Source organism: Sphaerodactylus townsendi, linkage group LG02 (assembly GCF_021028975.2).
Source record: "Sphaerodactylus townsendi isolate TG3544 linkage group LG02, MPM_Stown_v2.3, whole genome shotgun sequence".
Lineage (NCBI taxonomy): Eukaryota > Metazoa > Chordata > Lepidosauria > Squamata > Sphaerodactylidae > Sphaerodactylus > Sphaerodactylus townsendi.
The window spans coordinates 35679555-35694332 of record NC_059426.1 but is presented as its reverse complement, the minus strand read 5'-3'; positions in this window follow the sequence as shown (position 1 = coordinate 35694332).

Here is a 14778-nt window from a genome sequence, read left to right as displayed (position 1 = left end):
ATTCGACACCCTTCTCCAGCACCTCCCCTCTCAGCCCACTGTCTTTATGCTACTGCATTGAGGTTCATAGCCACTTTCTCTGTCCTTTTATGGATAAGAGTGAGCAGCTGAGGTGTATATGTATTTTACTACTGCAAGCTTCCTAAACAAATGGTACTTCCTCTTGAAGCTAAAATGACTGAACTGGTGCGATTGTTCTTTGGTCACATTATGAGAAGTCAATTCAATGGAAAAAAACAATAACGCCAGGAAAAGTTGAAAGCATCTGGAAAAGAGGAAGACCTCATATGAGATGGATCTACTCAATAAAGGAAGCCACAGCCTTTCCTTTGCATCCTGAGCGACAACAGGATGTTTTAGTGGTCGTTAATTCTTAGTTACAGTGTCAGAAATTTCTTGACAGCACATCACATTTCACACACACACATCGAGTTACACTCTCCCAAGTCCTTTGAAATCTCTGTAAGATGCATAATAAGGAGTGTGAAGAGAGGTTCCTGCATCAGGGTTCAAACGAAAAGATTGCAGGAACTATTTTGGCTATCAAATATCCAATTGCTTCCCTTATCCTAATGGCTGCACCTATCTCAGATGATATTATAGTCCAGTGGTTCTCAGCAAAACTTATCCAGCTGTCCTCAACCAGAAGAAGGGCTTGGGATTTTGACCACAACCTGGTAGAACTCCAGACCAGAGACCTGCAAGACCTAGTGTAGTTACTCAACACCTGCAAGACCTCTGTCCAGAGCTTCGCAGGGAGAAAAGGTAAGTAAAACAAACCAGAGGCAGCTCCATGTGGAACTGCCCCTGCAACCTGTGGCAGTTTTGGGACCACCTGCACAAGATCGTGCGATCGGTCCTGAGGCTCCACCAGCACAAATTATGCCAGTGGCCAACCACTTCTTCCACCCGTGCGGAAATGGCCTGGCTGTTGCTGATGCTTCATGCATGTGCCACTTCATGTCATTTGGCTCCTCCAGGCTGCCAGAAAATTTGCCCCTGCACCCCTGGGTGCAGCGTTCTCTAATAACATAACCTTCATGCCCAACGTTTTGGCACAGGAAGGAAGGAAGGAAGGAATCAGACTTCCTTCCTCATCAAGGTATATCAGGCTGTATACATATATTGCATGGGAAGAGGCTGAAACGCTCGCCCAAGACCAGAAATGCTGGAGAGCACTTGTTGCCCGATATGCTACTTAGCATGGGAGGATCTAACTAACTAAACATAGCAGTGCTGTGTGGTTTCCGGGCTGTATGGCCGTGTTCTACAGATCCTCTGAAGATCTGTAGATGCCACAGATGCAGGTGAGACGTCAGGAGAGAATGCTGCTAGAACACGGCCATACAGCCCGGAAACCACACAGCACCGCAGTGATTCCAGCCGTGAAAGCCTTCAACAATACATTTTCTAAACATATATTTCAGCTTTCTGGATAATCTGGAAGTACTTTCACCATTTGAGAGCCTCTTACCCCCTCCAAGCCTTTCTGTCAAATGTTTCTAGCAATTAGAGGGTTCTTTGTCAAATTCAGTGTTCTAGGTGGTCTGGAAGTGCTGTAACCATTTGAGGATGCACTATTAGTTACCAGTTTTATGAGAGAGTCACACATATTGCCTTCAGATTTTATTTTTAGTAATCAGGGCAGACCAGATTTTTAAGGGGTACCAAATTCCAGTTGTCTAACTGGCAGAACAGGTCAAAGATTTTTCAACTACCTTTTGAGAAACAGAAAAGCTGAACGCTAGAACTGTTTCGATCTTGTAATGTATGCCTATGTGTGTCGTAAAGGAGTGGCGCAACTGAAGCTCATACCATAGATGTACTTTTGTACAAAATAAGGCAAAGCCATGCAGCGCAGTCAAGTAGGTCGGGCTGAGAGAGTTCTCGACAAACTGTGACTAGCCCAAGGTCACCCTGCAGGAATATAATAACAGGGAAACAAATCCAGTTTGCCAGATAAGAGTCCGCCACTCTTGTGGAGGAGTGGCAATCAAACCCAGTTCTCCAGGTTCAAGTCCATAGCTCTTAACCGCTACATCACTCTGGCTCCAGGGCCTCAGTGAGAAAGATAGCTCACAAATAAATAAATAGTGATCTGTTTTGTGGCTGTGTAATTAAAAAAAGAATAAAACTGTTCAATTGCAGTTCAGGTATATTGCTAATTTTCTGCCTTTCCTGTTTGGGTATGGTGCAGGTATCAGCTTCACTAAAATGGTTTCGTATCCAGTTCACCTACTTGGAACTGGTCCAGATAAATTTAGTATACAACAGTGAATGCAAAATGTTTATAATTGCAGAAAAATGGCAACAGAATGAAAACGTGATATAATTTAATAGAATAAATTTGTACATTTAAGCTTGCAGTTTGTCTGCATTTAGTACCTTCTTTTCCAGAAGTGTGTGTCATCTTTGAAAACTACAGTAAGTAGACAAAATGGATTTGGGTTCCCACATACTCTTTTAACATTGGTAAGCACAGTAGAATAGAATGCATAATTTTAGCTGATTTCAAATGTTTCTGTTTTTCATCTCTCCAAACAGTGAAGAATAGTAAGCATAAAGGTTATAAGCATCTGTGCTGTATCTAAAGCTGTTCAGGCACATTCAGTTTAGCATTAATCAGATTCCAAAGGGGGAGGGTTATGCTAAACCTCATAAAAGGCAACTTGCTGTCTGATCCTAAACATTTTTGTTCACAAGTAATGACAGAAGGAGCCTTTTCTGACCACCATCAAAAGACACTTCTGTCCTTATGCTTATTGAACTACTAATTTTGAACTTCTAGGGATTCTATTCTGGTTTGGGCTTTGATCAACAAATTCATGTTATGCTTGGATTGAGCTCCAAGTCACTGAAAAAAAAACCACTCTCTTGTTTTTATTTGGGTTTGGTTTCAGTTCAGAGGATTAATTTGCATCAACACTTTCTATTAGCACTACTTTCTGTCTGCCTATCAGCACAGTCCTGTTTGGTCAGAAGTAAACTCCATTGAGTTCAATTGGGTTTAGTATTACAGCCAAAATAACTTCTGTTAACGACAATAATTTACTTATCCTCTCCTCTCCCCTAGGAGCTCTGAACAGTATACATGACTCTCCCCATCCTTGGAGAGGGATGGGTCAATAATTAAGAGGGGATTTAAAGTCAGAACCAGTTGAAATCTATCATACTGCATAATTATATAATTATATACAGCCCATATAATGCAGGTGAAAGTGGAAAAAACATTTTTCCACGAAGACAACGCAGATCTTCTTTCAAGGAGGAATTTTTCTGAACATTTATACAGTTACTCTTTATTTTGGTGTTTTGTTAGCGTGTGTATTTTTGTTGCTGTTGTCTACATGATGTGGCATGATTAATCTGCAGAATGACACCCAGCCATAAAACCCAGATCTAAAAATGTTTCTGAATTAAAAACATTTATAATAAAAGCATGTAAAGAGGCAATGCACTGTAATGTACGTCTGATAAGAAAGACTGACATGAATGGATAATTTCTTTGTGCAGGCAAATAAAATAACTGAAACTGCAGTGAGTACAGGAATGGCTCCTGGTAATCTGTTGGTAAGAGCTGCCGTACATACACTAGTCTCTCTTGGTAAGTCATGAATCTGCTTTCTGGAGACATGAGGATATAATGTAATTAAACATCTTGAACTGTAATACCAACTGAGGAAACACTGAGGTCGATCACCTCAGCACATCATTTGCGCCTCATTCCTGATAGGTTGCTGCGTGTAATCTACCCTCCGTTTATGCGCATGACTGTCGCTTCTATACAGAAGCAGGGGGCGCGCGCTTTTTGCCTGTGCGAGTCTCCCGTTCCGCGCATGCCCAAGACATTTGTCTGTGATTGGCTGAACGGGCGAATCGAGGCAACGGAGATTCCCCACTTTACCAGCTTCGACCTGGGTTCGCCAAAAAAACTGTACCTTCCTGGTGGAGTCGGAAATTTAATGGCAGGACAGAGCAGAGCAGGAATGGACCCGCGTGGAACTCGCTGGATGTGGGGAGTACCTAGGTGGAACCTAGGTCAAGTTAGTGAGTGCGGAATCGACCTGAGAACAGTTAAAAAACACACTCATTCTTCTCTACTGATTTGCCTGCCAATCATTTGATCCACATCTGATTATTTCCAGGCTGCCCACTGAGCGCCTTCCAAAGTATCCTTTCCAAGCCTCCTCCTTTGTGGATGAAAAAGTACAGGAGATGAATTATTTCAATGGCACATTTATAGGACTGGGATTTGCCTGGAGATCTGGGAGTAGAGCCTGGAAGGAAAAAAAAACCTCTCCTGAGGAACTGATCTCTGTGTTATTTGTTTGTTTAGAATATTTTTAAATAATAAAAAAAACACAAGGAATCAGTTCCCCTGGAGAAAATGGCAGCTCTGGAGGGAAGACTCTATGGTATCATGTTATACCCTACCCTACTGCATTCTCTCCCTCTGATAGTGGCCATGCTGGCAGGGGCTGATGGGATTTGTAGTCCATGAACATATGGAGAGCTACAGGTTGCAGACCTCTGCTCTAGGAGATCCACGGGCTCCACCTGGAGTGGGCAACAAACACTATCAATGTGTGACTCCGCCATTTGAATTCTAATGGAACACCAATTATTTGGTTTCAGAAAGTAGCCTCACTGTAGAACAATCTTTAGTTACTCCTTGCTGAAATTTGAAATTTTTAAAGTGTGACAGAAGGTTTTTCTTCTGTATGTTTGCATACTACATTCCTAGACACTGGTTTTCAATGTCTATCAGAACAGTTTTCAAAACACTTAATAATTATCTATGGGTCTGTACCCTCAGAGCGTCGCTCTGAGCCGTTATCTCCTTTTGCAGCATTTGAACTTATCTTGTGGGATATAATTTTTTGTTGGGCTCAGGGTTGGCAATAGTGATAGAAACATATTAATCTTTTACATTTATGGTGAAGAAGAGAAACCACAGCTTTGGACATGCTTTAAACAAGCTATAAATACTGCTATAAGCAAATTTATATCATAAAAGTCAAAGGTATACTTTGTCCTCCAACCTACTCTTGCTTTCTTTCTTGACTTTGTGTCAGACTGGTTTAGAATGGCATTTTCTAAGATCTTCATATTTCATTTAGATGGGGTGGGGAGTTCTGTGGGCTGGCGAAATGAAATGTCACGTTCCTGAAAATGGGAGCCATTCATTACAGGAACCGAAATAAAAGACTCCAATAACTTTGGCAGATATACATTTGCCGTGACTGTCGAAATGCCTGTTGCAATGCCTTCTTCTTCCATGCTTTTCCAGCCACAGCAGAGACAGTGAAGGATATCTTCTTAATTGGAAATGTTTGGGGTGGACAAATGGAGTGTCAGAGAAGAGGGACAGACCATACTGTAAAAGCAGTCATATGAAAAACAGGAAGCCACTGCTAAGAGTGAGGGAGACCTATGCAAAAGGTTACAGACTGTGATTTAGAGAGGAACATCAATGATATCAGTACAGTTCAGAATTGCAAGCAGGGCTGGCCTGTCCACTAGGCAAATCTAGACATTCACCTAAGATGCCAGAACTGGGTGGGGGCAAATAATTAGAGGATCCCAGGAAGCCTCAGAAGTCCAGGGCAAAGAGGAAAGTGAACAAGCATCTCTCCTATGCATGGTCTACCATACCTACCCACTAACCCCGCTATATTCAATGAGATTTACTCCCAGGTAAGAATGCTTTGGATTACAAGCCTTGGAATAAGCTGGTTGATGTTTCGTTATTTTTTGTGCCTATCTGTTGAAGAGGAGACATCGAAGTCATGGTAGAAAATGCCATCAAGTCACAGCAGACCTGACACATTTTCAAGGCAACAGACATTCAGGGTTGGTTTGCCATTGGCTGCCTATGTATAGCGACCATGAACTTCCACATGGCCAAAGTCACAGGGCACCAAAAGTTCTTTGTCCAGTCCTGATTGCAGGTACATTTCCTTACACATGCACACATATACAAAATGCAGGCATGGAAACTGCAGTCTGTCATAGAAGACTCATGCAGGAGGAGAAACCTTATTCCCTTACCACTGTTTTCTGCTCTGGCTGTTTCACCCCTGAAACTGACCATGTGTTCTGTGTTGTGGAAGGGGAAAGATTTTTTTAAAAAAAGCTCTATCGCTTCTCCTACAGGAGGGTGGTGGTGGTTGCAGCAGATTAAAAATTGCCCTCTGCCTTAAAGCAGACTACCAAATTTACCTTTAAGTTCTGCAGAAAGAAAAAGGAAACAGACAAATAAATAGCCTTTAGGGTAAAGTGCATGGTGCCTGTATGTTTTGGCTTTTAACACAGTGAGGCCTGTACAAGTATCTGTTTTTCTCAAATGAACAATCAGGCTCAGTTTTGGAGACCAACATGAACATTCAGGAATGCTGTGATGCTACAATGTACTGAAAAATAACAAAGAACGATGTATAAGTAGGAAGAAGTATGTCACTGAACAGCCTGGCCAGAAAGCACACACACGCACACACACACACCAGATTTTACTGATGCAAACAATACACCAAATGCTAAGGTCCCAGGCAGTTAAGAGAGGGCTGACCTCCAAGCCAGGTAAGCCAGGGACCACAAGCAGATGTGGGGATGGCAGAAACAATGTGGGCCAAAAATCAGAAAATGTATGAGCCCCTCAGAGGTTAAGGAAAGATATGACCAAGATCAAGGAAGGGACCAGGATTAGTAGGGTGGTACAAGGAGAAGGCAAAACAAAAGGCCAAAGAAAAGCCAAGATCAGGTTCCAAGACCCAGGAGTGACTGCATCATTCTTACACTACCAACAAGATGCTCATGGTGAAGAGCCCGGACAGAAGGTCATCACTTTGAACCTTCAGGTACATTTTATTTTATTCAGCTGTTTTCATTGGCCATTTGTGCACTGTGGTCTGCTTTGCAGCAAGTGTTATGTTTACCTTCAGGTCAGATTCTTGATTGGCACAGGTTTTCCCTGCTTGAGAACTCACCATGCAGTAGATGTGATATTGTGGGACAAATGAGTCTCTGGAAATGTTTAGTGCAGTGATTCCCAACCAGGGTTCCATGATACCCTGGGGTACCATGAGCACGTCCCAGGGGTACCATGACTATGCTACCGCCTGCCCCCTCCCCCCCGGAATCAAATGGATTTTGAAGGGGGGGTTGGAAGTACCATGGGCTCCCTTTAAACAACATTGAAAAACAGCATTGTTTTATTTGCCTAAATTCGGTATGGATTGGGGGGGGGGTAGATTTAAAGGGAACTCTCCCTTTAAATCCCCCAATCCATGCCAAATTTAGGCAAGCAAACAACGCGGCTGTCAATGCTGGTTTTCCCTCCCCTCCCCCTGATTGCCACTCCCCCACACCTACAGGCCAAAATTGGAAAAAAACATAAAAAATGCAAAAAAAATCAAATGAACTTCAAGGGTACCCTGAGATATGATGAGCGAGGTCAAAGGTGCTGCGACATCGAAAAGGTTGGGAAACACTGGCTTAGTGCTTACATCAAGTTGATGTTTCAGATGCAAGGGAAGGGGAGGGAGGGAGGGTGGCATGCAAGGGAGGGGAGGGAGGGAGCAGATGAAGAGAACAGTTCTAAACAAGTCTATACACAAGTAATTCCCATTTTATCCAATGGGACATCAAGTCTTCTTAGGATTGCAACAGACATCTTGGACTGAGACTGCCCAGCTTATTGCCACGATCTGAAGTCTCTGCATTTGTTTTTCTGACTTTCTGTCTTTCCTAAAGACCAAACATGCTGGCCATGAGTCAGACAGCCTGAAGGACCAGAGACCATGAGCGATGGATGGGTGTCTGCCACAGGCAATTAATTTGCTCTTGTTGGTTGCAAGAAGACTCAGTGTTTTGTTGTGAAAGACAACAAAATGAACGCTGCCTGTAAGCATATAACTTCACAGGAATATCAAGAGACTCAGTGGGAAAGCTCTCTTGCTGAAGGGAACATTCCCAACAACTTTAATAGTTTGGAGTGTAGGACACAGTTCCCTTCGTTCTGCTCAGTTTTACCTTTACCTTGTTAAAAACAGCACAATTGTGCATCTCTACCTTTTTTCAGTCAGTTTATTTTTCTTCTTTGTTTTTGTTTCGATCCCATTTGTACAATTTCCATTTTTAAAGAAGTGCATCTATTTTGAATTTAGCTTGTTTTGGAAAGGGAAGTATGACTCGCACCCACGTGGTTTTGTCTCAACAAGTTGTTCCAGATGTCAAACTAGGGACACTTAAACTGGATTCGTCACTGATGCTTTGTGATTCCCAGAACAATGTTAGTTTTTCTCCACTCTGTCAGCAAACCAGTCTTGTGGCAGTCAAGTACAGATGCAAATTCCGGATGGTAGCAGCACTAGCCCATAGCAGCACAAGAAAGCAGGAGTCTAGTGGTACATTAATGGCTAGGCATATTTATTCCAGCAAAAACCTCTGTGAGAGAGTTTATTTAATCAGATCTGGGCTCTTTTAAGGCCCCTTCCGCACATGCAAAATAATGTGTTTTCAAACCACTTTCAGAACTGTTTGCAAATAGATTTTGCTATTCCGCACAGCTTCAAAGAGCACTGAAAGCAGTTTGAAAGTACATTATTCTGCATGTGCGGAATAAGCCTAAGACAAGCTCTTCTGAGTCCATCCATTTCTATGACAGAGTTAAGCACATGTCGCAACTTACCCCTGCTGAAATCGGTGCTATTGAAGAAATTCTAAACTGTCCTCTTTATGGTTTCCTGCCATCCTGCTTTCCTGACCTGTACAACTTAGCAAAGAACTTTGCAAAGCAGGGACCCATAGGGTATTTCTTCAAGAGACCCATCTCATCCCCTTTTGGATCCCTGTTGCTGGGTGCTTCTTTCAGCCAAGTGTGTGGTTGCTTCTTTGCATTGAAGGCCTTCAAAACAATAGCCTTTCCTTTTCTGTTTGTGTGTAGATAGTTTTTCTAATAAAACAGCCAGCCAGAGGCAGCAAATACCACCGTGAAAAAATGTGGTAAGTTTTGTACTGATGCTCCATGACATGAAAGCCCTCGGGCTATTTTCTCGGGCCACAAGCAAACATTTTAAATTGTGGCCTAAAAATATGTTTCTGTTGCAGTTGTTTTGGGCATATCTAAATGAACCATTTAAAGATGATGGTGCTTTTTGCCAATTTTAAGTTGTTACAGTTACATTATAGATATAAACAAGAGCCGGTTTTTAAAAATTCCTCCAGGTGAAAATACAGGCAAGTGAATGCAAGCGATGATCACCACTTCCATGACTATTTTGCAGTTTTCTTAGGTCAATTCTGCACTCACTAACTCGACCTAGGTTCCACCTAGGTACTCCCCACATCCGGCGAGTTCCACGCGGGTCCGTTCCTGCTCTGCTCTGTCCCGCCATTAAAATTTCCGACTCCACCAGGGAGGTATAGTTTTTTTGGTGAACCCAGGTCGAAGCTGGTAAAGTGGGGAATCTCTGTCACCTTGATTCACCCATTCAGCCAATCACAGACGAATGTCTTGGGCATGTGCGGAATGGGAGACTCGTGCCAGCGAAAAGTGTGCCTTTTCCCCCACCATTTCTGTATAGAAGTGACAGCCATGCGCATAAACAGAGGGCAGATTACACGCTGCTCATAGCAACAAAATGGAAAAAGAAAAAAAAGAGACACACGCTCACATTCCTGTCGCAACGCAGCAGCCTATCAGGAACGAGGAGTGAATGACATGCTGAGGTGATCCCACCCTCTGAGCTCAGCTCCGGCAGGACGACCTCGGCTGCTGTGGGGAGTGATAGAGGAATCAACCTACATTGGCACTTCAGCCTGACGGGTTGAACCTAGATCGAGTTGGTGAGTGCGGAATCGCCCTTAGATATTTAACTTTCTATTTTTGAAAATGGGAGGGAGGGAAAATGGCATGACATAGCTATGCTAGATCCTGGATGCTAAACAGGGTCAGAACATGGAAGGGAGACCACCAAGGAAGACTTTGCAGAAGAAGGCAATGGCAAACAACCCATCCTTCTCACTGTCAAGAGGTTCACCCTAAAGCCCAACTTCCTGTTTCCCATCCTCCTGGGTTGTCCCAAAGAAAGGGTTCTAACCCAAACACAACCTTCCTGTAAAGTAGGTAAGTTGCATGACAAATGAATGTGAATCCTTCACTGCATAACACAAAACAAACACTAATCCAGGAAACCACAAAACCTACATAATCCTGTTTTAGAGTACTTCTCCGGCCACAATACAATACAAATAGCAGACCCCCATTATAACAGAGAGCTTTCTCCCTGGCAAGATTAAACTCCTTCCCCTCTTCAGTAATGACTGGAAGATTCCACACACTCCTTTCCAGGAGAGACTATGCCCTTGTGGTCGTGATTCCCCATATACGATTCTACACATAGTCTTAAATTGCTTGCTGCATGATGACACTCGTTCTCATTGAATTGGATCTCTAATTGCCAAAGGACAGAAAAGTTCAGATAGATCTTTCATCCAAACTCTCTTGATCGATAAGAACGAGACTGTAACAGCTTTGGTGGCACTGTTTTTGGCCACAGTTCTGGTGGAAAGATCCCACGCAGAACATTCTAAACTTAAAAAGATCAATAAAACGATATCTTCTGCACAATGTAATATTAGACCATTTGTCTAATTTGAAATTCTGATGGTTTTAGGCACAAAAAGGTCTAACTAGACCTACTTTTTGTTGGGTTTAATACGCCATTAAAGGTTTCTGATTTCAGAAGAAAAAAAATAGCAGACCCAATTGGCAATTCCACAGCCTCAGTCTTCCGGTCCAGGTTTTCAGTTATGCTGCACAGATAGCATCCCCACCTATTCACATTCCAGCCTACAGACGCAGCTCCTTTTATCTAAACTTCAGCCAATCTCATTCTTCCTGCCAGGTGTTTCAGCTTTACTGAGCAAACCAACTTTCTTTTAGGAACTGGATTGTTTTCAGCTGGCTCTTCATCCTTGTCTTACACAGATATTCTTTGCAAATTTTACAAATTTTGGCCCTCAAGAAGATAAATCTTCTTGACACTCACTTGTCCCTTGCTGGGGGTCTTGATTAGTCAGCTGTGAGATGACGACACATTACACACATGCACATTAAAACAAAGAATGCTGAACTAGATAGATGTTGGTCTGTGATTTGTGAATACCCATAAGCCAAGGTCTCGGGTTTTCAACTAGCAGGTGGGCCTTGAGTCCTTCTGGAATCATAACTGATCTTCAGACAACAGAGGCCCATTCCGCACAACCAAAATAAAACATTTTGAGGCAGAACATAAAACATTTCCTCTGAGGAGTTCTGCATGGTTTTCAGCCCAAAACGTTTATTTTATTTCCAGCCTTAAAATGTTTTATATGCATCTTGGATTTTAGCGACTCTTTTTGTGAAAACATTTTCAAAACTTTTCACTTGCTGTGCGTATCTCCTTAAATGTTTTACAAGCCTCTCTGCAGTCTCTGGACTTCCTCCTCAGCCCCATTTTCTGAGCTCACTCCATCATCTTGCCTGTTTACTTCCATCATAATTTAAAAAACATTGGGATGATTCCTTTGCAGCTATGAGGACATGATGCATGAGAATCGCAGTATGATTCTTTGAAGCATTGAAACAACAAATCCACAGAGAAGACAAAATAAAACGGGAGAATCACAAAATGGCAGCCAGAGAGCATTTCGAGGGTGTGTGTGCGGACAAACAGGGAGTATTGAAAACAGTTTGCAAACATGTTCAGTGACTTGTGTGGAAATGGCCAGAGATCAGTTCCTCTGGCAGAAAGGACAGTCCCTAATGGCAGACTCTCTGGTATACCGTGGAGTCTAGGACAAACTGAAGTATCATTCAAATAATGGACCCAAATCTCCAGGAATTTCCCAAACCAGAGTTGGCAATCCTACCAGATATTGGGGAAGCAAGGAAGGACCCAACCTCTCTTTCCTGCTCCCCTGTCTTGGGCTCTGTTGAGATGCTGCAAGTGCTGAAGCAGCCTCGAGTCAAATGGCATGGAGAGGAAGAGGTTGAGTTCTTCTCTCACCATTCACTGCTTAAAAACTTGAAGCTGTGTTAAGCTGGGTTTCGCCAAAGGCCACAAGTAGATCTGCCTCTTCATCATAAGAACATAAGGGAGAGCCTGCTGGATCAGACCAGAGTCCATCTAGTCCAGCACTCTGCTACTCACAGTGACCCACCAGATGCCTATGGGAGCTCACATGCAGGATGTGAAAGCAATGGCCTTTGGCTGTTGCTGCTCCCGAGTACCTGGTCTGCTAAGGCATTTGCAATCTCAGATCAAGGAGGATTATTGTCTTTTCTAGCGGCTAAAGTACAGAAGCTTCAGTTTAGTCATTTTAGCTTCTAGAAGCATAACTACCAGGTCTAGCTTTTCTTGGCGTGTACCTTATCAGGCTGTGAAGGAGTGTGAGGTGTGTTTGGTGTTTCCCATGTCAAAATTATACATGCTGTATTTTAAAAAATCCAGGAAAACACTAGGGTGAGAAATTTTCTCCTGGGGTTAAGTTTTCATGTATGCAGAGGGGTTGAGGGGATATTCAAACATTACATACCGTATATACTCTTATATAAGTCGAGTTTTTCAGCACATTTTTTGTTCTGAAAAAGCCCCCCTCGACTTATACACGAGTCAGGTGTATTTTAAAAAATATTTTAGGGTTTTTATTTGTCGGCCGCCAGGGGGCGCAGTTTTTAGGCTAGTGGTACCAAAATATCAGGATATCATCAGGTGGCACTCCTGATGATACTACCCAAGGTTGGTAAAGATTGGTTCAAGGGGTCCAAAGTTATGGACCCCCAAATAGGGTGCCCTATCCCCCATTGTTTCCAATGGGAGCTAATAGTAGATGGGGCTACATTTTGAGGGTCCATAACTTTGGACCCCTTGAACCAAACTTCACCAAACCTGGGTGGTAGCATCAGGATAATCTCTTGCTGATACTAGCTAGGTTTGGTGATGTTTGGTTTAGGGGGTCAAAAGTTATGGACCCCCAAAGGGGGTACCCCATCCCCCATTGTTTCCAATGGGAGCTAATAGTAAATGGGGCTACATTTTGAGGGTCCATAACTTTGGACCCCCTGAACCAAATTTCACCAAACCTGGGTGGTGTCATCAGGAGGGTCTCCTAAAGATACTCTGAAATGTTGGTATTGCTAACATAAACATTCCTCCCCTGACCAAAAATCCAGTTTTGAAGGATTTTAACTCTTGTGTTTTAGCTTGGTTGCTGGTTGAGCTAAGGCTTTTGTACTTTTAAAGTTATTGTTGAGACCATATTGTTTTCCACTTACGGAGCTAGTTTTGTTGAGACCATATTGTTTTCCACTTACAGAGCTAGTTTACTAGTTTTTCTTTGAAATAAATATTCAAAAACATTTAACCTACTGATGTCTCAATTAATGTAATTTTATGGTATGTATTTTTATTGTTGAAATTTACCAGTAGCTGCTGCATTTCCCACCCTTGACTTATATGCGAGTCAATAAGTTTTCCCAGTTTTTTGTGGTAAAATTAGGTGCCTCGATTATATGCGGGTCGACTTATACATGAGTATACATGGTAAATAAAATAATGTAAGAAAAGGAGAGTTTGTATTTATACTCCACCTTTCTCTCCTGTAAGGAGACTCAAAGGGGCTTACAAACACCTTTCCCTTCCTCTCCCCACAACAGACACCTTCCGAGGTACGTGGGGCTGAGAGAGTTCTGACAAACCGTGATTAGGCTAAGGTCACCGAGCAGGAATGTAAAAATGCGGAAACAAATCCAGTTCACCAGATAAGACTCTGTTGCTCATGTGGAACAGTGGGGAATCAAATTTGGCTCTCCAGGTTAGAGCCCATCTGCTCTAACCCATTACATCAGTTCATAGGTAAAGGTGCAAGCACCAGGTCACTACTGACCCATGGGGTGATGTCACATCACAATGTTAATTGAGGTCAACATAATTTATTCTATTATTAAAAAGGATAGTTGATTATATACATTGGTTACATTTATATGTATATAATCTCTGGTGCTAGCCACAAAATACACATAAAACCAGTTTTGTATGGATTTCAATTGTTTCCACTTATTTTTCTAGACTCTTTTTACCTATTTACATCTTATTTTTCCCCTTGATGGGGATCCAAAGTGGCTTATCATGTGATTCACTCCTCCTCCACTTGTTGTCTCAACAATAACTCTGTGAAATAGGTTAAGTAGAATGTGTGATGGGCCCAAGGTCATCCACCAAGCTTTCTTGGCAGAGTGGAGCTTCAAATCCAGTTTTTCCAGGCCTACTCCAACACTCTACCCATTATGTATTGCTGGTTCAAAATCAAGGTGCTAATAATTACCTTTAATGGCCCAATCCAGAAACTGTGGTGGCCGGGGACAGCACCACCACTATGTCACAGCACTGCCTGTAGAGGGCTTCCAGGCGGCACAGGGAGGCATTGAAAACCAAAAAGTCACCAGCCACTTGAAAGTCTCCACAGGGCAAAACAAACTTACGCCACCCAAAAGTGTCGAAAGTGTTCCCAGCCCAAGAACTGGTGGAAACTAAGGTTGGCTCCATCCCTGGGAATGCCCCCAGCCTGTCCCCAGCACCTGACTTTAGACCAGCACAACTCTCAGCATGCAGGCTCTTCTGGGTTGGGCACCACAGAGTTCTGTGGCACCCACCCACCTCCCTATTTGCCCTCCCCACCAGCATAAGTGACATTTATGCCTGCAGAGTGGACACATGCACCAGCATGGCCCCACAC